The 22020-nt window shown below is 42.8% G+C and overlaps 1 protein-coding gene across 5 annotated transcripts in view; it reads right to left on the reverse strand.

The window, feature by feature from the left end:
* slc25a21 (solute carrier family 25 member 21) overlaps nt 1-22020 on the reverse strand; it is a 110744-nt gene that overhangs the window by 53714 nt on the left and 35010 nt on the right. Inside the window, exon 1 of one of the 5 annotated variants that reach the window (XM_042389001.1) lies at nt 2517-2805. The exons of the other annotated variants lie outside the window; for them this stretch is intronic. The gene's annotated coding sequence lies outside the window, so the exon portion shown is untranslated. Of the gene's footprint in view, nt 1-2516; nt 2806-22020 lie in introns of those variants that run through there. 5 annotated transcript variants of the gene reach the window in all.

A 22020-nucleotide genomic window follows, 5' to 3' on the forward strand; every position in this document is an offset into this window, starting at 1 on the left:
TGTCAAAACAATACCAAAAAAACAAAAAACTAAGAGCCTTTACATAAAAATAAAAGTCATTGATTCTATGACAGGTTTTCAACTATTTTCCTGCTTAAGTAATTTTGCGTTATACTTAAACCTGCAGTACAGAGCTTTTGTCTCCCCCTTCTGGCGTTGATAGTAAACAGTTGAATAGTCGAGTTAGCTGAGGGTTAAACCAAAAGTTAACCGGCTCAGCCAACCAATCGCTGCTGATTGACGTAAAACGCATCACTAAGACACGCTAGCGCGGGAAAGTCGCCACAGACACCGGATTTAAAAACTTTGCGTAATGTGAAATACAGAGAGATTTATCTGGCAGTGATCGGCATAATCAGCATTGTGTGAGCTTATTTTGGGGAAGGCTTGAATGTAACACACGTTCATTTATATGTAAAAGTCCCAAAACTCCAGCTTTAAAGCTTCTGAAAACATGTGAATAAGTGTAAACTTGGTCATGCCATACAATGCTATTTGAATCCTCCACCATGCTAAATAGAAAGAAGTCTAACAAAGACAACTCTTCCTGAGTGCATCCTGAATAGAAGTCTGTTTAACTTCACCTGACCCTTACTGTTATTTGCCTAACAGTTGGACAACACCCTAAAAACATAAAGCTCCCTCCTTTATTTCTTTATTTTACATCCTTTCCAAAACAGCTACTTATATAAATAAAGAAATGTGATAATAACGCTGATAGATATGGACTATTACAGTAACCAATATCCCGTTTGTAAATGATTTATTGATTTTTCAGCTGCTGTCTCCCGTTTAGATTGATCGTTCTGCGTCATGGTGCATTTTTCCCCACTGGGTATGCACGGAGACAGCTCGGGTATGTCCCTGTCTGTCAAACTTCAGATGAACTCTGTGATATTGCTGGAAGTGTACAGGTGTGTGTGTCTGTGTGATGTGTGTGCGCTGCTGATTGGGTCAGACCTGCGCTGCCTGGGCTGACGGGCTAATGATAAGGTAGTGACAGATTGACAGACAGACCGTGCCGGCAGTCCCCCCCCTCCCCCTCCCCTCCATTACTGTCACTGGTTTCTTGACACCTGTGGTCATGGTTTTTTTTTTTTAAATACACGATCATCTGATGCAAATAGCTGCTCCAGCAGCACGGAAGCGGGAGACAGGAGGTGAAGAAAAGAGGACAAAATGGATGCAAAACCTGGTTTAACTGATGTTTGAGAGGAAGTGCTCCGTGTCATCTCGGCCTGATTCTTTCACGCGGATCGCTTTTTAAACAAATTGTTTCCAACTACTGCAGCGACACCTGACACCATCTAAATAAACTGTAGTAATACTGTAACAAAGCTTTAGAGGGATTGTCACATACACATATCAACACAACATGCAGTTAGAAAGCCTTCAGGAGATTTTAAGAATAGCTGCTACAATTAGGTCACTATAAACCAGTGGTTGGAGGTCTGGAGCCCATATAAAGGGTGGCAAATCAAAATCTAAATTCTGCCAAAATCATGTTTATTTTTCAGTCTGTTCTCTAATCTTAGGTTCTTTCTTGTGAAATATTGTGCATTTTCCTCCTGAGGGGCCTCATTTATAAAACAGACGAAACACAAAGTGCTTACACACAAAACTATTCTGATTTATTTCCCTTTACAAACCCCAATCAACTCGAAATTTGGCGCACGTGAGCGAGCTTCTAGTCCCGCCCTTTTAACGCCAATAGCTGCCAATAAATAGTCAGTGAAACGCCCCTAATTAATATTAATCCATATTGACTGCATGACCACAATGATGGCAAATTCAGACAGAAAGGCTAAAAAAAGAAATGTCACCCGGTGTGAAACTGAAGCTCATGTTGAGGAGGTTGAAGCAAGAAAGCGGATATTGTTTGGTGGACACAGTGCGGGCATTACAAATGCCAAAAAGGCTTCAGAGTGACAGCATGTGGCGAGCACAGTGACTGTTGCTGGCTTAGAAGGTCGGACCCTCTCTGACATAAAAAAGAAGTGATCCGACCAAAAAGTAGAAGCCAAAAGGCAAAAATAGCTTGACACAGACAGAGTGTTTGTGTCACGGGCGGTGGGGGGAAAGGGGACACCGGAGCTCAACCTCTCTTGATGAGCGACTTGCAGGACTAATAGGAGAACCCCTGCTGAGTGGAGTAGTGACGGAGGTGGAAGGGGGACAGAGACGTGGAGTTTGTATTCCCTCGTTTGAAAAAGAGAGTAAACCAGATGCATTCAAATTGTGTTTAAACATTTATTTACACAAACAAAAGAAACATTTTATATTGTTTTCAGTCGCTGCGTGTTCCAGCTGAGCGGGAGCTGAGCGCACCAAGCCCCGGCGTCTCCACTGCACCTCGTGCTTCTCGACCCTCCAGCGGCCGCGTCCTCACAGATGCAGACCCAAACGCAAAGAGACACCATCCACTCAACGAGGTCGAGGAGTTAAAATGAATAATATTTGTTTTATGTGACATAAGCTGTACACTGAGCTATATAAATAGTGTTGTTTTTCCATACCTTGTGTTTTTACAAGCGAGGCATCACATCCACACGCTGGCACGCGGCAGCGGCATTTGGCTGAAATGTGTGGGAATAGGGGTCGAGGCCAACACAACCAACAGCGTCAGGAGGTAACATTATGTAGCACAGCACACGCCCTCACAATTTCGCGAACCTTTAACGGGCTTGTATAAAAGTTTTCCGCTTGTGCAACGTCATCTGCCCTTCAGACAGCCGATGGTGCGCTCCACAACAGCGCGTGCCTGGCAATGACGCAACAAATTGTAGTTTCTCTCCTCTAGGCTTTGTGGGTTAAAGAAAGGGAAGGAGTGAGCAGCTAACGCTTGAAGGGATATTCACTGTCGCCTACATGAATGGGTTAGGCAATGCAGTAGAGAAAAATTTCGATTGATTTAGAATTTCTATATTGATCATCCGTAGCTGCAAACCAGCCACCACGTGCAGCTCTGACTGCAAGTCTGGGTTGACACAGGCCGCCGAGCCTCTACAGTAATAAGTACCACGTCCGCATTACATATGATTTGGACATTAGTCAAATGAAAATGCTTTCGATCAATGAAAAGCAATTCATTCTCTCTCGGTGCCCTTATAGAAACATGAGTGCAGTCAATAGCACCGATTACATTTGGGAAACCTGAGATTGCTGCAAATAGCGCTTTTTTTATTTGCCTGTTCACCCACCGTGTAAGGAAACCTTCAGATGCGTCAAAGCAATTATACCTCCTAACAGGTCTGGCATAACACGGCTAAAGGTTGGCTGAGAGATCCCTGACCTGCCTGCCAAATCCCTTTGAAGAGTGCCGGTTGCCAGACATCCGAGGGTTTTTCAGGACTTGAAGTGGGACTGGCACGGCTTGGTTTCTGCGGGTGCTTCTCTGTGAAGCTGGGCCCAATACAGCACAGAGATCCAAGAGAACAGCTCTTGGATTTCGGAACAGGCCCATAAGCCACTCATCATCATTGGACAGTAATCTTTGCTGGTCTCCGAAAAATTCGCTCTGTCCGACCGTCTTCCATTCGCCAAATCTTCCGTCAGTGCCAAAGCAGCCATTATGTATCATAACGCATTTTAGTTACATGCATTTTTATACCCATTTGAGTGTATCTGAAAACTACCCAACTGTATAACACCTTCAGGTGATAATATATGAAACTATACACTCATATCTGCACGACTGAGGCATCGAAAACGCCATCAGTTTAAAGTAATTTGTCCTACTGTTCACCTTATTAATTATGAGAATAAATATGAGAATAAACATGCAAGTATTGTTTAATAATTACAGATCCAATGAAATATGTTTCCTGATTAAACAGTGCAACATATTTGAGGGGTTCTTCTGCAACAACAGATATCTCCGTTTGTATTTATGATCCTGCATTATGTTTGTTGTGTGCGTGCATTCAAGGGAGTATCAATCAAACAGGTGTTTGTTTATTCATTTTAAGAATGGCTTTTATCTGTTTATGCAAACAAACTCTTCATATATAATACGTGAGAGGTAATATTTCGATTTATTTTACACAATGGTATCAATTCAAACCGTTTTTTCGAGTTTCATCCTTCTGCCATCGGAGTCGCAGTTTCTCATTTTTCCAGTTCACGTGCGTACGCGCAGGTCAGAGTCTCCGCGGAAAGACCGCACATGTTTGTTTTTCATAAATCTCAAAGTTTGCTTAGAAAGTGGTGTAGCCTTCTTTTGTGCCTACGCAACGTTTATAAATGAGACCTCAGGCCTCTAAAAAAAAGATTCAAATCCAACCTGGGAATCACTCCTGCACGTGAAAGACACGCACCTGTGAGGAGCGGAGTCTAAAACATAGATTTCTTAGAGTTTACGAGTAAAAAGGTCAGAAATGAAAGCTATAAACACACGACTGAGTATGACACACACTGTAGTACATTAAAATGAATTCATACGGTGATTTCTTAGGTTCACACATCAATAACTTAGATTTTCTATGTGAAATACTGAAAAGATGGGAAGAGACAAGGCCATAAAGGATTTTAGAAATACTGAGGTCATGAGTTTCCCCCCACACCCCCACCCTGAATCCCCTTCAAAAATCTTTGGTCAGACACCAAGACTAAAAAAAATAATGTTCAACCGTTCAATTACATTTTCTGTAAATCCATTTTCCAAAGTCTTCCTCCACACTGGCCAGGGATAATATTGGGATGGGGAAATACTGAAGCATTTATTTAATTGAATACATTTAAATGTAGCCTTGAATTATGAAATTTTCAGAATGTAACTTCCACTGGACTGCTAAAACTCTAAATTGCCAAAAAACAAACAAACAAGCAAACAAACCCCCCCCCCAGAGACCTTCGTGATCTCTATATGGGCTGTGCAGCCCTGCAAGACAGAGATCTTCAAACACAGCTGTCAGTTCATAAACAAAAAGGTATAGGACATGACATTAAACCCTCATATTTTGTCTCTATGTAAACACTGTAGGAATATTATACTGATTATTCAGACAGCTTCAGATTCACAGCCATTTATCTTAGATATTATCCAACTGCCAACGAGCCCATCATAACATTTCCCAAATCAGCAGCTGAAGACCATGTAACTCTTTAATTCAAATATAAACATACAAATCACCAAAACTGGCATTAAGACATTTTCTCCTGACAACACTGCAGTGCTAAACGACTTTACTCCGCTGCCAAAACCTCCTTGTGTACTTTCCCTAAAACTCACCTGTCTTCGCCATTTCATCAAACCTCCACACATGCCTACAGGACAAATCTAGTCTGAAAACCACACAAGCACAAACTCCTTGGCTTTTGGCACCCAGGCTTTGCTAACCAGACTGTAATTACACGCACTTTATATTTAAAAAAAAAAGCATAAATGGCCGCATTGCAACATAATTAAAATGTTTATCAAAAGTGACAGAGCGTTTTTTTTTCAATTGTAATTTACGACATAAAGATCTGTCAAGGCAGCAGACAGATTTCACTTTAAATCCAGTCAAGTGCAGTGGAGGATTACAAGTAACCAAAACAAGAAGAAAACACAAACAGTCCATCACGACACCAAACTCTTCTCTACTGCTATCTTTCTTTGCAATCAAAGAGATCTAACAGTCAGACAGCAACGGAGAAACAGTGATGTTTATTTGCCTGCATCACAGTTACGTTTCGGTTACACCGAATTTCAACTGATGAAACCGATATGATGCTTAAATGGAAAAAGCTCACGCACATGTGTCACAATATTTCACTATTGTTTGTAAGTGTCATCTATTCTCCAGAACATAACTCATTCACACATCACTCTGTGGTTATCTTCCCACACTAGTCTAGTTAACACATGTTAAGTGACTGCACCCCTAGACAAGTCCTCTGAGAGGAAAAACCAAGAGGATACACTCTTTTTTTTTCTGTAAAAGCTACAATCACAGGGTCACTGAACGACTTGTATAGCAGTGAGGCCCAACCAGGGGTCCCAGGGGTTATGTAGAAAAAACTATGTAGTAGCTCAGCTAAAGAATAAAGATAGAAAATTATGATTTGGTTTAAAGACAGATATTTGTTGTAAGAGTCGCTTAGGCACATATTGCTCTTGGTGAATTGTTTCTGTTGTTATTGCAGGCTTTATATGTTCTAAAATAATTTAAGTCCATGCAACAGTTCATGTACAGCTTTGAAGAGTATTATAGCAGGGCTCCTACAGCTTAAGGCAAGTTATATTTAAGACTTTATAAGACCTTAATGACACTCGGAATTAAATTTAAGACCAAATTTACAACAGAACTGAAGAAAAAAATTACATCAATTTCTCAGGGTTAGGGACAATTTTGCCCAAATGTTTATTGTAACATAAAACAACTGTTTTGGTCTAGTGAAAAAGATGATCTACTTCAAATTATGAAAAAATGCAACACTTTCTAGTGTGTAACACATGGAAAACAATAACACATTCAATTCAAAACAGATTCTTGATTGAATGAATAGAAAAGGGGGCACTAAAATATAAAAATATGAAACATAACTGGCAGATGAGATAAATGATCCACAGCTGCATTAATGAATGAATGAATTAATGTGAAAGCATCTTACAGTCTCCTGCCTGTATGAGAAGAACATAATGAGGGAGAGGAGGGGTGCTCCGCTGTGTTGTTATTAAGGTCGTGTCCGCAGCAGTGGAGAGCAGCCTCTCTGCTGCGCCGTTAGCACCGAGGAAAGCCATCATTGTCCAACACGCTGATCAGGCTCAGGGTTTTTGAGATGAAACCGACTGAGCACCGATTTATTTTCTTCACACCGGAGTTAGTTAAAGTTGTTTAGTGCTGCAGTGTGTGTTGGTCAACCGGTCTCGTTTGCTATCGCTGGAGTTCGCTGCTCCGCTCCACTAACATGAGCCATGGCATAGAAAGTTCACAATATACTACACGTTTGTCTCTCAAAGCTAATTATTTAGTCAATAAATCAAAACATGCTTGAAACTGCTGCCTTTTTGGAAGATGAACTAGAAGATAACTAGCATGTGTACGCTATAGTCTGTCTGGGTACAGTGACAGCTAGCTAGCTAGCTAGCAGACAGTGGATCTGCTCCGAGCCAAACAAAATATGAGTGTTGTTGGTGCTGTTATTCTGATCTGTGTGATGTTGTGTGTTATGTGTTATGTGAGAGGCATTGGTAAATTAACACATAGATGTAACCAATTATTTTTAGATTTCAAATTGCAATGTCAGAAAAAAAATCATTCATAAAACCCTACTTCCCATGTCTTATTATTTCTAATACTCTTGAAAGACTGATTAAGGTTACATTTGCTATTATTCTGTTCTTAAGTGTGGGAATAAAGGAACATATTTTTGTTATTTGTGACAGTGGAAAGTATGTGTATGCGCAAAAATGTCCTAAAAACATGCTGCTAAGATGTAAACAAGGTGTTCCCTGCCTCCTGTGGATGTGAGTACATTGCATTTTCACAAAAAAAAACTGGATTTACTTCAGTGGTACACGAGTCAAAGATACTGAGATACTTTGAGGATTAAGTGGCCTAGGAACTTGGAACATGTAGAAAGGCAGACATTTTTGTTTTGGAGTTAAATGAAAAAAACAAAATGGATTAAAAATGGGTGTGAGGCTTATTTTTTACTACATTCATCATCACATTAAGCAATCAAATACCAGCCAGGACAGGCCAACTGCACTGCTGTCATGCAAAGTGGTAGCTCAATAGAATGAATGCAAACGTGTCAACATCTACTGGGAAAAAAAAAAACAAACAAGAGCCTGAGCCTAAACATCAATAATTCAAGAATCACTAAGTATTGTATTAAAAAAAACATGCTAACAATATTCACTTCTATATGATTGATATAAAAGTGACGCATAACATCTGACAGGGCTGTGAGGGAAGGTCAAACAAAAAGAAAAAAAAAAAAGTTGTAACCACTGGTGTATGACTCCCATTTGAGCTGCAAAGTGGCTAAGAGGGTTAACCTGGTTGCAGCGGACGTAGCAATGCTGGAAAAACCATCATTGAAAATAAAAACAATGCTTGCCACTGCTTCACAGCTACAAACCAATCAAAACTAACAACTTTCTTACTTCTATGATGGTACTTTTGAGCTTACACAGAGCACTACGACTGGGTCATTATATGGTGAGCCTTTATAGTATGCTGCTGAGTGATGTGAAGCAGAATAGTAACATGGGTAGTAAGTGGACTTCCCACTGTAGACACCACCATCATTAACTTTACCACCACGTCACCACATCACTACAGCATCACCGCTGCTGCCGACACGCCCGCTCGGCCTACAACCTCCAGTCTTCAGCCAATTCACCTTGTGTAAACAGAGATTACACCTCATCCCATCCCAATCCCCCAGAGGACAGAACTGTGGTGTTACTGTCACCTAGTGGACGGAGGCGAGACAGAGATTGATTAATACACAAAGAGGTGAGACGGGAGAGTGATGGGAAGCACATGTGGGGAAACTGCACAAAAGATGGCTCTCTGCCTGAGAGAAAAAGGAAAGCAGCTGCAGAAGCATATCCCATGTAATGTAACAAGAAAAATAGGTCGCAAATTATCCATCACTTCACCAGTGTCACTTTAGAAATGATGATCTCTTTGCATCACAAGAAAAAACTTAGGAAATTCTATCTATCCTTTGAGCTTTATGGTTGTTTTAGACGATCCTGTTCCGGGGACAGGGCTGACCACTCGGCCCAAACAAGCACAACTTTCTCCGGAAGCTCACCTGAGTCCATAAAAGCCAATAATAGAGCCAATGATTGGGAGGGAACAGCAATAATGGAGTTTTAGTGAGGCAGTAAATTCTTTAATTAGTTGTTAACACCCTGTGTCTATATGGACAGGTTGAAGCTCCCCCCGTTCCTAGTTGCTGTCTAGAGCAGACTGGATGGACATTCAGACAGAGAGCTTCAAAGTGGGTGACTCATCTTTTAAATAGAGAAAAAAAAAACCCATCACCTCTGCATTTAACAGGCTGTAGAGCACCTGTATGTCATAACAGTCAGCTGCTGAGAGACCTTTAAAGTTACAAAAGCCATCACGTGATAGCTAACTTGTATCTGAGGACTGAAAATAGGGACTGGGTAAGGATCTTCTTTGGGCTCAGGCCTCATGCTGCCTGGAATAAAAAAACCCTTTTTTTGGCTGACATTTTGGGATGCATCATGGGAGAGACGTTCTCCAAACATACAATCTTTGCGGGTAAAGAAAAAGGCTCAAAGGTAGATAAATGCAAATGATGCAGGGACTGAAAAACCAGCGGACATTCCTGGAGAGTGATACAATCTTTCAGTCCACAAACTATCCATGGTAGGAATGATACAGTAGAGGAGAGAGTGAATAAGCCGACAGGGTGGTCCGTCCTTTTCTGTAGTGGGGTTGGCAGATGGGCGTGATGGGGGGAAAAAGAAGAAGAGCTGTGAGGCTGCAGTAGTAGTAGCAGCAGCAGCAGAGGCAGGACCTGCAGCAGCAGCAGCAGCAGCAAAAAAAGGAAATACCCCAAAGAGAAGTACCCACATGGTTCACTCTTGTCTTAAGCCGAGAGAGTTAAAGACAGGAAGCCATTACCAAAGTGTAAATGCACTCAGCCATCACTGCTTAAACACAGTCGAAATATGCTCCACCACTCAAACACAACAGGTCTCTCTCTTGTCGCTTTTAGCCCGAAATAAGAGACACAGTTAGGGACAAGTTAAGGCCCTACATGAGCCTAGCAGCTTCACACATAATGATAGCGAGCTCGCTATGTCTTTTTCCAAACATTGCATAACCCAGCTCCAGATGCACGCCGGTGGTTTGAGCCTGATGAGAGACCGTGATTATGTTACATACGGTGGTGGTTGTACGCAATAATTATGCAATCAGCAGCACAGCTTTGTGTTATGTCTATGATTTATCAACATTATTTGAATTGGGGTAATTAATTGTCGTAAGCGGGCGGGCCTAATGGCTCGCTGTGTGACAGGGGCATCTGACAGCTTTTGTTTTGGCAGATGGCCCTTTGCCACGTCGCTCATCCAGCACTAGGGAAACAAAACCGAGTCTTAATCATGATACAGGGCTTACCCCCGTCGCCTATCGGTGCTTTCTAAATCATATACAAACAGAGTATAGATCTACAGATAGGAGAGCAGATGCAGAGGCCTAGGGAGACAGAGACGGGTCTATCATACACTATGTGAAGAAAGTGCAGGAGGGGAAAAAAAAAAAAGATCAAACTAGGAGAATCCAGCATAAAGCAGAACAAGCATGCCATTATTCCTGCAATCGTAGACAGTTAAACCTAGATTTGTATACACGATCGCATGTCGCCCAGGCTGGAAATGAGAGGCAAGGCTCTCTAGCTGTTGTCAGTAAAGAGACAAACCCTGGAGCTGCTCCACTGGCACTGAATGACAGACCGACTCTCCGCACAGACCTCGGTGTCCGAGGTGATGCCGAAAAAGGTCAAGCAAACATTCTTTTGAGTCCATAAGTCTCCGATTCATTGTCAATGGAGCGGATCCATGTTTTGTCTCGTGATGGCATCAGATTATAGCCTTGCTTCTCTGGTTTCTGTCTTTGTGAAGGTAGAGGAAGGAACCAAAGATCACAGAAATACAGATGTGGTATTTAGAAGAAACCGTTTGCAGATTTTTTTTTGAACGTATTGCATCAGATATTGCACATGCATTGAAATCCCTGTCAGAAACATAGTAGTTAGCACATTTTAGGCAATAAATAAAAGCAAGAAACTTACAATAGTGAATTCAAAGCTTCACTGAGCTCATTTCACATGTGTGGAAATTGTTAATGAAATTCAGCAACACGCAAAAGAAATAGCTCCATCATCCTGTAATTGAGGGGTCAAGATCTCCTCGTTGGACAAACTCCAACTGAACCGTGTACGTCTCTGCGGTGGCCGCTTTTATCCCACTATTTGTCAGAAAAGCTGAAATAACTTCAAACTGTCAGCAGAGAATTATGAATGAGAACCAGTTTTGGGGAAAAAAAAGGGGGAAAGTCACACAGTAACCAGACTAATAAAAATCAAAAGAAGGTGTTTGAGGATTTCCAAAACGTAACACATCATTTGATCTGATTGGTGAAATGAAATTATTAGTAGGATCAAACTATTAATGTTCATGGAGCATTACTGAGGTTTAAAGCTATTTTATTTAATTACAAAGTAGTAACTTCTTCAAAAGAATGAAATTACATGCTATTGAAATCTTGATTTATAAATTTCAGGGGCCATTTTTTATTTTTTGCGTCAAATGGAAATACTTTGTTTTCGTTTGGATTAGGACATGTAAAGGTTCATAAAACTAACAGATGACACCTTGGCGTGGACTCTCTACAATGTGTGGGGGCTTTTGTGCGAGAGCCAATCGGGTCTTGGGACAGATCCTAACATGTCCTAAAAGGATCCGTCAGTTTGCTTATGTTTAGCCATCGCTGAGGCCAGTTTGGCGAAAGTAGTTGCGTGGCCTGTGTACATTTGGAGCAAGAGCGAGAAGCTGCGGTGTGTGTGTAGCAAAATGCTTTTCGGGCACCGGCTTTGCTATGACAGATGCTGACGATGAACTCTTGACACTGGCTCAACCAGTTTATGTTCAACATGTGTGTCTCTGTTACTGTCTCTGGTTTCCACTGCCCTGGCTGGCTCACTGTGGACGTAGGTATGTATGGGTCTATGTGTGTGTGTGTGTGTGTGTGTGTGTGTGTTGAGGCCAAGGGAGAGATGAGAGGAGCAGCAGGATCTGTAGCTATCTGGGAGGTTGAGCGTAATGACACACCGGGGACAGATTAGGTTCCTGTCCATCAGGGTTCCATCAGGAAGACTCTGATTTACAGCCATGCTGACCAGCCAGCCTGCCCTCCACCCAAAGCAAACACACACGGAAAACACCACCGCCTCTGTGTGGTGGCAGCTGGTGGGCTCCCACACATGTTGCATTTGGCTACATCGTACGCCGGTCAGTTTTTTTGACTATAACATCAGTGTAGATTTAAGTGTAAGACTGCCTTATAGCAAAAAAAAAAAAAAAAAAAAAAAAAAAGACGAGCTTGAAATCACAATGACGTCAATTTTTTGATGTTAAACTCTTTGTGTGTGTGTGCATACAGAGTATATAATGCCATGCATGCTACTTACTGCCTACCTCCCCGTAACAGTGAAAGAAGGGAAATGGACAGATCCATTAAACAAGATGTCACCCCCAAACACAACAATGATTAATCACATGGTGCAAATTATAAGCACCTGTATGAATGAACGGCGAAGCAAAGCCCCCCCTCTCCCACTGTCTGACTGCATGCTTTCACTCTCTCAGACAGCCACCGCCCCGGCCCCCCCCCCCCACAACCCCCCCCCCCCCTCTGGCCCCTTCTCTCCTCGTTGACCCTCTGCCCCCCTCACTCGTACCAAGAGGAAGTCTGCCTGAAAAGAAATAACTCACCACGTACACAAAAGGCCATTTTGACTTAAACTCTCCATGAAATTATAGATTTTGATGTTTTATGCAGAGCCGAGCCTACGGGAGCTGCGAGGGAAAGTTACGTGCGAAGGAAACGTGTGACACTTGAATGTGGAATTATTTTATATCACCGGCGTGTAAATTAATGAAGGCAGTTAAATATTTTTTTAAGAATTAAGACCGAAAGAAGTTTCTTAAGAAAAGAGAGAGAGAAAAAAAACTGACCTTATAAAATAAATGGAAATTAACTCACTAAACTAACTAAATATAGCAGGAAAAAATAGAGTTCTTGTTTTATTCATCTTCCAACATAACAAATTCACTCTCAGAAGACTGAAGGCCCTCTGTGTAAAATCACCTGAATTCATTATGCTAACAAGCCGGCCCTGCTGATAGGCACACGGGCTGATGTGAGGAAATGTGAGTTTGATTAATGTGGGCAAAATTGAGCTGTGCAGACTGCTCCCCAGCCCCAGTTAAAGGAGTCGCCTGCCATCAGGCTCAAACGGCTGCAAGCCTGCAGAGCGAGCTCTCCGGCCTGCAGTGCTCCCCGACACTTCACAGCAAATCTGCAGCAGACCTTCCCCTTCCCCTGCCACACAAAACAAAAACTGCCAGGACCTGAATAAATCTAGCTGGCACACAAAGCTCTAAATGAAAAACATATTCCTGATAGCTTACACAATGAGGGAGATGTCCTTTGTGTTTTCTGTTCATGTTTATACATATCAAATAGACCTGAGCTGGCTTGTCTCTGTCTGTGATCCTGCAGTGCTCTTAAACTAGCCAGACCACAGCAGGCAGGCAGGACCGACCCGGGGCCAACGAAGCAGACTCTCTCTTGAGAGCCAGTCCCAGGAGGCGGACCATCTCACGGAGCCCGGCCGATCCGCCGGGCTGGATCCAAAAGCAGCAACCCCTGGCAATCTCCAGCCCTTAAGGCAGCGTGGCCTACCGCTGTGCATGAAGAAGGCACAGAGGTGGAGAGGAAGGGGGCAGGAGGAGGAGGAGGGTGGGGGGGGGAGCAAAGCTGAGCAACTCACAGAGCCCCCAGGTACCTGCCTGTACAGTTGCCTCTCTCCAAATGTTTACTTTGGACCAGACTGGCGGCCAACTGGTTGCAATTGACCCTCTACCAGGACGAGTTAGAGAGTGAACATGAGACTTTTCCTTCTGGGAAAAAGATGGAGGAAAGCCACACACGTACACAGACTTTAAAGCGCACACACGCACACGAATGCATATCAGCAGATGAAAAGCGAACATAAAACAATACACAAATCGCTTCGCTGATACGAAGAAACAACACACTTAAAAGAACATCCTGTTTTGCTCCAAGTCAACTTCTTTGCTGAGGGTAAAAGTGAGACCTCAAAATTCACAGTTGGAAAGTGGCCCTAAGTCGACGGCGGAATTAAAAACTACACCTGCCGCAGGTGTTAAAGCTTAAGCTGTCTCTCAGACTGGTAGAAAACAGGGAGGCGGGAACACAAGACTGGGCAAAGTCAGGCACTGTCACCACCGAAAACACTCTATCCTACAGACTCAAGAGCTCTCCTCCTCTGTGAACCCACGTGTTGACTGGCTGGTCATCCACCCAGCAGCAGCAGGGAGAGGCTGGGATGTGATGAGGTAGGCTTGCAGAGAGGAGGCCCGCTGGCCCCATAGACTAAATAAAACCTCTTAATCCTCATAAACTGCTCCATATGAGTATTACATCCCTAACTCTGCACAGGACTTCCAAGGGAATGGAACTCATTTCGAGGGTAAAACATTACCAGGATTCCTCCTGTTGCTGCCTGGCTTCCATAATAGGTTCCGTGTTCTGCTGAGGCCCGCTCCGACGCGAACCCCTCAATTTCCCCCGCAAATATCGATGACAGAACGCGCTTATGATGAAAAATGCCCCGGAAAATGTAAATGAGGGGGCTGGCGAAATGAAATGATTACTGTCTATGAGTAAGCATGTGTGTTCGGACAGGCAGGCAGAGCGAAGGATACAAACAGGCCCCGTTAGGGATTCGTTGTGCTACAAAAAAAAAAAAAAATAGTAAGGCCGATTTGCCACCCACTCACATGATCATAGAGGCCTGCAGAGTTGATACGATTCATCAATAAAAATCACATTGAAAATAAACACCGTCCGTGTAACCATTTCTCTTGTCAGCTGGCCTATTCATGCTCAAACCCTCTCAGCGTACACCTGAGCGGTAAGCGTGCGTCGGCCCGGGCAGGAAACAAGGGAGGAGGGAGTGGAGGAGGGGGGCAGGTTGGCATTTCACTCCAGGCCAGTCATTTGTCACAATTGTCACAGAATGCACAAACACAAATTACTGAATTATAACTGCGGATGTGTGTGTCCTGCCTTGGCTAAATCAAGAGAGCGCTGGGAGCTGTCATAACAGGGGCCGGGTGCTGTCTGGGCCACCATGAGGGTGGAGGAGGCGGCCGCCGCCGCCGCCCGAGTCTTGTGTTTGTGACTCCTGTTCTAGCCGTTAGGTGTTTATTGGGGTAAACACAATGTGAATGCATGGCTGACAAAAGAGAAAATACACAAATAGTGAGGCAGGGAGAGATTGTATGTTCAAAAAAAAAAAAAAAAAGCAGAGCCAGAATAAATTTGAAGAACAGATGCGTTTAAAATGTGTAAAATGATCATCATGTTCAAAAAAATGTTCAAAATGTATTGATTAAATACAATAATATAGCCTGACATGGTACTTTATGGTCATTGACATTACATTGTTCAGTAAAATAGTATTATCTTTATTATTTATTCATTTATTTTCATTAATTCTGCTCTACTTTAAATGAGTATTAAGTGAGGAAGACGATTAAATACTTGCAGTCTTGGTGAATGTAGAACAGTAGGAGGCTTAATAAGCTTGAACTTCAGTCTTATTTAAGAGGATTTGTTGACCATTTTTGTTAAATGCTTTGATAACTTTACATTTTTCTTTATGTGCTGCAGACCTACATAAGGCTTGATGATGATGATGGTGAAATAAAGTTGGAGAAGAGACAGAAACAGAAACAAATTTTTTAAAAAAAGTCATTTTTACATGTGAAATAAACATCCTGATGCATATTAAAAAAGGTGCTACAGTTAACATTTTAAAAAACACCAGTTCATCAGTGTCACGTTAACTGTGATATATTGGTGTAATTACTGTAAACAAACGACCAGTAGCCTCTGTCTCGCATAAACTCTTCCTGCTTCCCGTTGAAAACATGATGCTTTGTTGAAATGTTTATCGTAAAAGGTAAACACGTTTCTGTTAACACATTACAACACTGCGAGAATATCTGAAAGCTCTGGAAGAACGGCGTCCTCCTTCTATTTTGTGCTATGATCTAAACTAATGCAGTGCTGTCGGCTGCCGATCCTTTTTAAGCAACGTTACCGTGATTATTTATAAAGATTTGAAATGTACTGATATTGAAATGTATTAAAGCGACTCAACGTCTAAGCCATCTACATCTATCATGCTCAAATGAAATCCCCAGTGTTACTAAAAAGATGTGCTGGTATGCGTCTGACTCGCTCTGTTGTGCAGCGAGTGTGTGCCGAGGTGAACCACACAGGTATGGTGGGCCAGACACAGGAAATGTATTAACATGGACCACCGTTTACTCTCCTGACCACACTGCGTTCCACAGGGACATGGATAAAAAGCTCAAGCCAAAGCCTCTTCACACACACACACGCACACACACACACACGCACACACACACACACACAAACAAATGCAAACATATAAATTCAGATATACTAGACAGTTACACAGACAGACCGGCATTAATTTAGGCATTAATTTAGACATATTCATACATATATGCAAACACATAAATTCAGCCATACAGAGACGAATTCGGGCATAAATTTAAATATTTAAAAACACGCAAACATCCACGGATAAACGCACGCAAACACAATTTCAGACACACACACACATGCACAGTCAAACTCCCGCAGACAGACAGACAGACAGACAGGCGTTCTGGGTTCCTCCACCTCTCTGGGCGTTAACACCTGTCCACATAGACGTTCACACACTATCCATTAACACCTACATAAAACACCTACAGGCACCCGTATTCTATTAGAGGTCAGCGCCCAGCTCCTCAATTTCATGGCCCATGTATGAGGGCGGCAAAGGTGAATGTGATGACAGAAGGGGCAGTGGAGCTGCACGGCTGACTATCACTCACTAATATACACACACATGCACACATGCACACGGGCGGCGGACATGCCTCGTGCACCGCCGTTTACATCTCAATTAAAGCTGCGAGCGTCGTGTGTTTGTATAGATGGAATTGAGGCTGTGGAGCGCGGCGGAGATAGAATAAAAAAGGGAAAACCTCAATGTGCGGAATTTAAATATAGAAAAATTTGATTTTTGATGCTCATTTTGCTGCACATCTATTTATATTCCCTTGGTTAAACGGCAATCTCTGCTTTCCATTTTTTTTTTTACCCACTCCTCTCCTCTCTCTCTCTCAGAGGTATTAAGTTGTTCTCTTTGGCTATCTGAGTCTCTCCAAGCTCTCTCTCTTTTTCTTTCCTTTTTTTTTTCTCCTCTCTCACTCAGGAACTATGTCTCTTCCATGGCTGGGAGGTTGTAATTTGTTACAGGCGGCTGGGCAGGCAGAGAGGTCTCCCTCTTATCTGGACAAGGGATCACCAGGAAAATCATATCAGAGGGAAGGCGTGTTTAAATATAGCCGTAATTGCGGCAATCATTTCTTGCTGTCTCTTCAACCCCCCCCCCCCACCCTCCCCTCCTCCTCCTTCTCCCTTTTAAAAAGGCCCCACCCTCCGCTCCTCTAACTTTCTCCAGTCTCCCCTTCAGTCCTCCAACTCCCCCCTCACCCCTCAGCTCCACCCCACCATTCCCAATTCCCCGACGTTTTTCCCCTGGCTTTTCAGAACGACCTCCCTCTTCCCGAGCGTTTCCTCCTCTAGTATCCAGTTAATCCTGGCTCGTGGTGTGGGCTCGGGGGGCTGACAGTTGCATGACAAGGAATGTTTCCCTTTGTAAGAGCCTACTTCCTCCTCGCGCAGTTTTAGCCTAATTGAAATGTTTCCTATTGAGCTCAATCAAGGGGGCAATTACCTAATTATTCGCTTATGCCTAACTCGACCCTGTAAGAGACGGGAGAGAGCTGGAGAGAGGGGAGAGGGACGGAAAAGAGGGGAGAGAGGAGGGGAAGCGGAGGGGAGAAGGAGAAATATTGAGATAAAGGCGGTAAAGAAATGAGGAAAAAGAGACAAATTAGACTAAGCTGATTTTTTTTGCACTGTGAATGGAATTTAATACGTCTTGCTTTTGAAAACCGATGGAGAAAACGCAAAATTTCAACAGAAAAACACAAAAAAAAAGACATTTGTTGTTTTAAGTGACATTATTTAAAAATAATAATTGGACTAATATGCCTCATTTAAAGATTCAAGGTGAAATTTTCTTACAAACAACTTTTTTTTAAAATTTTTTTAAATGTGTTTTGAAAAAAAAATACATTTCAAGACTCAATACAAGACTAAGATGCACATTTTTTTTTTGCAGCACAGGGAGGAAAAAGGTGGTTCTCTGAGAAAGCGTCTGGTTTTATGGGCTCATAAGGAAAAGTATTATCAAAGAGAGGAGTGAGGGGGACGGGGGAGACTAGAGGGAGACATTAAAGGAGCTGGAATGTTTTGTCCCAGCTCAGCCAGCCTCCAACACATTTAATAATGAGACAGGTAATAAAACACACTGGCACACGCAGCCTCATATACACCCGCGTACACATATCAGGGCGAATGGGAGGACGTGTTTTCATACGTTTTCTTCCAGGCTGACATTAAAATAGATTGCCTATGTCATGTTCTGAACCATAATAAACAAAATTTTATAGCTCATTTGAAAATGGAGTATGTTAAAAAGCAATCAGTACGTCGTTAAAAGTATCCATCTTGTGCAAAGTAAAGCTTTACCTCTGAATAATTTATTTCGCTGCTGTGAATTATGTGTCTCAGCCGTGCGATGGATGGCCTGAATATCACTACCTGTGTGAGGGGAGGCTGTGTATTTTCTGATTTGAATTCTGTCCTTCTTCTTCTCTCTCTCTCTCTCATCTCTTTAAGCCAGGCACTATATGCGCCTTCAACAAGTGTTGGCTGGACGACTCTTAAATCAATCATTTAAATATATGGATAAATCAGCGAGCCGTCTGGGTTTAAGCACACATGCCGTAGCTTAATTCACCCGAGCAAACGAGCACAGCAGCCATATTTCAGCCAACATGTGCACCACTGTTGTCTAAACAAGCGCTGCGAGGCAGGCCGCAGAGGAGGGTCCTGGCTGGAGGTCATGGAAAGCAGTTATAATGCACGCACACAAACACACACACACACACACGTAAATACATACACACACACACACACGCGGGCCGTGAAGGGAGTGAAGGCCCTGGCTTGAGGTCATGGAAATCAGTTATAATGCCGCCTTTCACCAGGGAAAATGAGAGGAGCAGGGGATCACAGACAGAATTTTCTTTCCTGTGACACATACGAGCATGTGTGCACACACAATAACGTATGTATGGCACGCACACACATGCATGTATGCTCTGAGCTGAGGCCCTAAAAACATACAAAAATAGGCACGCAAACATGACGGTCCGATATGCTCACGCACACACAGTCACACTGACCTCTACGGTCCACAGAGAGAAGAAAAATGGAAGCCCACTCTCTCGCAGGCTGGGTGGGCTGGTCAGCTGGTCTTAGCGGGGCAGTGCATCTGGGAATTCTGCTAAAACGCTTTACACATACACTCACGCAAATGCACACACTTTCACTTCACAATTTTCACAATTTGGTAGAAACTTATAGCATCCGTGCTATGAGTACGACCAAAAAAGCTGAAAAATATAGGGTGAAAACTAATTTTTTTTAAAAAAAATCCAAAACGCTAAGCAAGGCGAAGGCAGGCGAAGAGGGAAAAAAGAAGGGCTGAGTATAGAAGGAGAGAGCGGATCTGTGGATCGTCCAGGTGGTCCTTACCCCCGGAGCCTGCACGGGTACAGCACTGACGTGAAGGGCAAAACCTGAAACCCATGCAAATGTGATCACCAGAGCTGGCCTTGATTGGGACGGCCGCATATGATTAAATATAATTGCAAAGAACCTTTTCCAAATGCCTCGGTGGTTTTGAAGAAGTAGGAAGGAAGGATTTAAAACCAATTCCCAGCCTTTTCTGAGAAACGAGAGAGAGAGAGAGAAAAAGGAGGTGTATGTGCTTCTTTAATCTGAATCTTGCAAAACAGTCAGACAGACAGACAGAGAGAGAGAGAGAGAGAGAGAGAGAGATAAAAAAAAAAAAAATCACTCTTTTCACATGGGCTGGTTTTTACATGCACACACTGAGCGCGGGAGGGCTTTTGCTGGCAGATAAAGTGCGCTGAGGTTGAGGGGCAGAGCCGTCACACACGGATGATTGATGGCTCACTCTGAATGCTTAAGTCAACAGAGCAGGAGCACGTCTCAGCAGCCCGGTCTAGGCCCTCCACTCAGCACCTATTTAAGGGTCAGGTGCTTCAGAACACACTCACTGTGCAACTTCTCTCCCATTATCTTATCAAAGCTGGGACTGAGAGGTAAGAAAAGAAGGGAAATCACCGCTACGTTGTGAAAAACCGTGACGTGCGTGATATTTGCGCAAAGTGGTGCGTTTGAGCTCTCGATGACGGTCTAGCGTGTCTGAAGAGGGCTGCCGCTAACAAAGATTTTCAATTTTGATTCATCTGTCGATTATTTGTCATCTGTCGGTTTAAATAGTGTCCAAAAAGAGTGAAAAGTGTGACAGTTTCACATTTCTACAGTCCAAAAGCCGAAGATATGCAATTTACAATGATGTAAAAGCAGCAAATCTTCATAATTTGAAAACAGAAACCAGCAATATCTTTGACATTTTGATCATTTGATGAATGACTTCAATGATTAATTGATAAGCAAAATCACTTAAGCACTATTTAAGGTGTGCATCTTAGAGTCGGAGCATTCAGGGTACTGTGGGAGTGTGGGACTTTTCATTATCGATTAATCCGTCAGTTATTTTCTCTTGTTTATTTCTCTATATGATGTTAGCACATAGTATAAAATGCGCATCACAAGTTCCAAGAGAACTAAAGATGACATTTTTAGTTCTTGTATTGTCCGTATTGCATTGTAACTATCAAAAACCCCAAAAATGTTCACTTCACTGTCATAGAGGAACACGAAAATCCTCACATTTAAGAAGCTGAAATCAGTTGAATGAATCTCTTATCAAAACTGTTGCTGATTTTGTGTTGAACGACTAATCTATTAATCAACTGATTGTTTCAGCTCTAACTGGCAGGAAAGTGTGAGGAAAACACTTTATGTGTGAATGCACGCTGTTGTGCATGTGTGTGTGCGTAACCCTCGATTGTGTGAGGAAGGATTTGGAGGAGTTCTGGGTCACTTGCTCCGGGGGGGGGGGGGGGGGGGGGGGGCAGGTGTCCACACCGCTGATCTGTGGGCTGTTCCACTTCAACACCTTGTCGTCTAACTGCACGCACCCTCCTCCTCCGACCACTCCGCTCCATCATGTCATAAAAGAATCCAGGTAAGAGATCTGCCTCTTTTCTTCTAAATTTAAAAGAACTTCGTGTCACACGGGGTGGAATTAGAAATGTGGGTTTCCTCATCTACATCTGGGAGAGATGAACGTGTTTACAGTTCACCAGAAGGCCTCCCATTGTTTTAAGGAAAACCTGGCTCTTATTTTCATAGTTTTGCCCATCTTTCTTATTTTTTTATGATAACATTTTACTCACCAGACGCACTTTACAACAGAGTGCATTAGGGGAAGCAACAGAGCAGTCAGACGAACAGATGATAATTAGGTTTGGATAATATAGTTAAAACTAGGGATTTTGTTTACAAACTCTCTGAAGATCTGACTGCTCGTGTTCCTCGTGCCCTAATGGACTCTTTGTAGAGTGTGTTGGTGCGCAATGGTGCTGTGACTGTAGACCTCAAGTCTGTCAGGAAGATTTGGAGGAATAATTGCAAGGAATGATGGTCTAAAACTATAAAAAAAAAAGACTTTCTTTTAAAATGAGGCTGTTGTGAGCACAGAACCTGTGTTTTTTCACCTCCATCGTGGTCTCCTAGACTAGCAGGCCACCCTGTCTGGACTATAATATACTGAATATTTAAACAGCAACAGTTATCGAATCGCATTAGAGATGATGGACAACAAATAGTTCTAAAAAAAGTCACCTATAGATGCCACAAAGTTGCATTATGATCTTTACCCCTTAAGTTTCCACATGTCAAACCTACAAAAATCAAACACAGATGCGCAACAAATACACTCGCGTACATCTGAGTCTTCGGTGGGGGGTTCGGTGCAGATTGGCGACATCGCCGAGGCAGCACTGAGAGTGTGTTTAAACAAAGTAAAATTCAATTGTGGAGATGTAGCTGGAGTTTGAAATTTGCTCCATGTGCTGCGCAA

Source organism: Thunnus maccoyii, chromosome 16 (assembly GCF_910596095.1).
Source record: "Thunnus maccoyii chromosome 16, fThuMac1.1, whole genome shotgun sequence".
Taxonomy (NCBI): Eukaryota; Metazoa; Chordata; class Actinopteri; order Scombriformes; family Scombridae; genus Thunnus; species Thunnus maccoyii.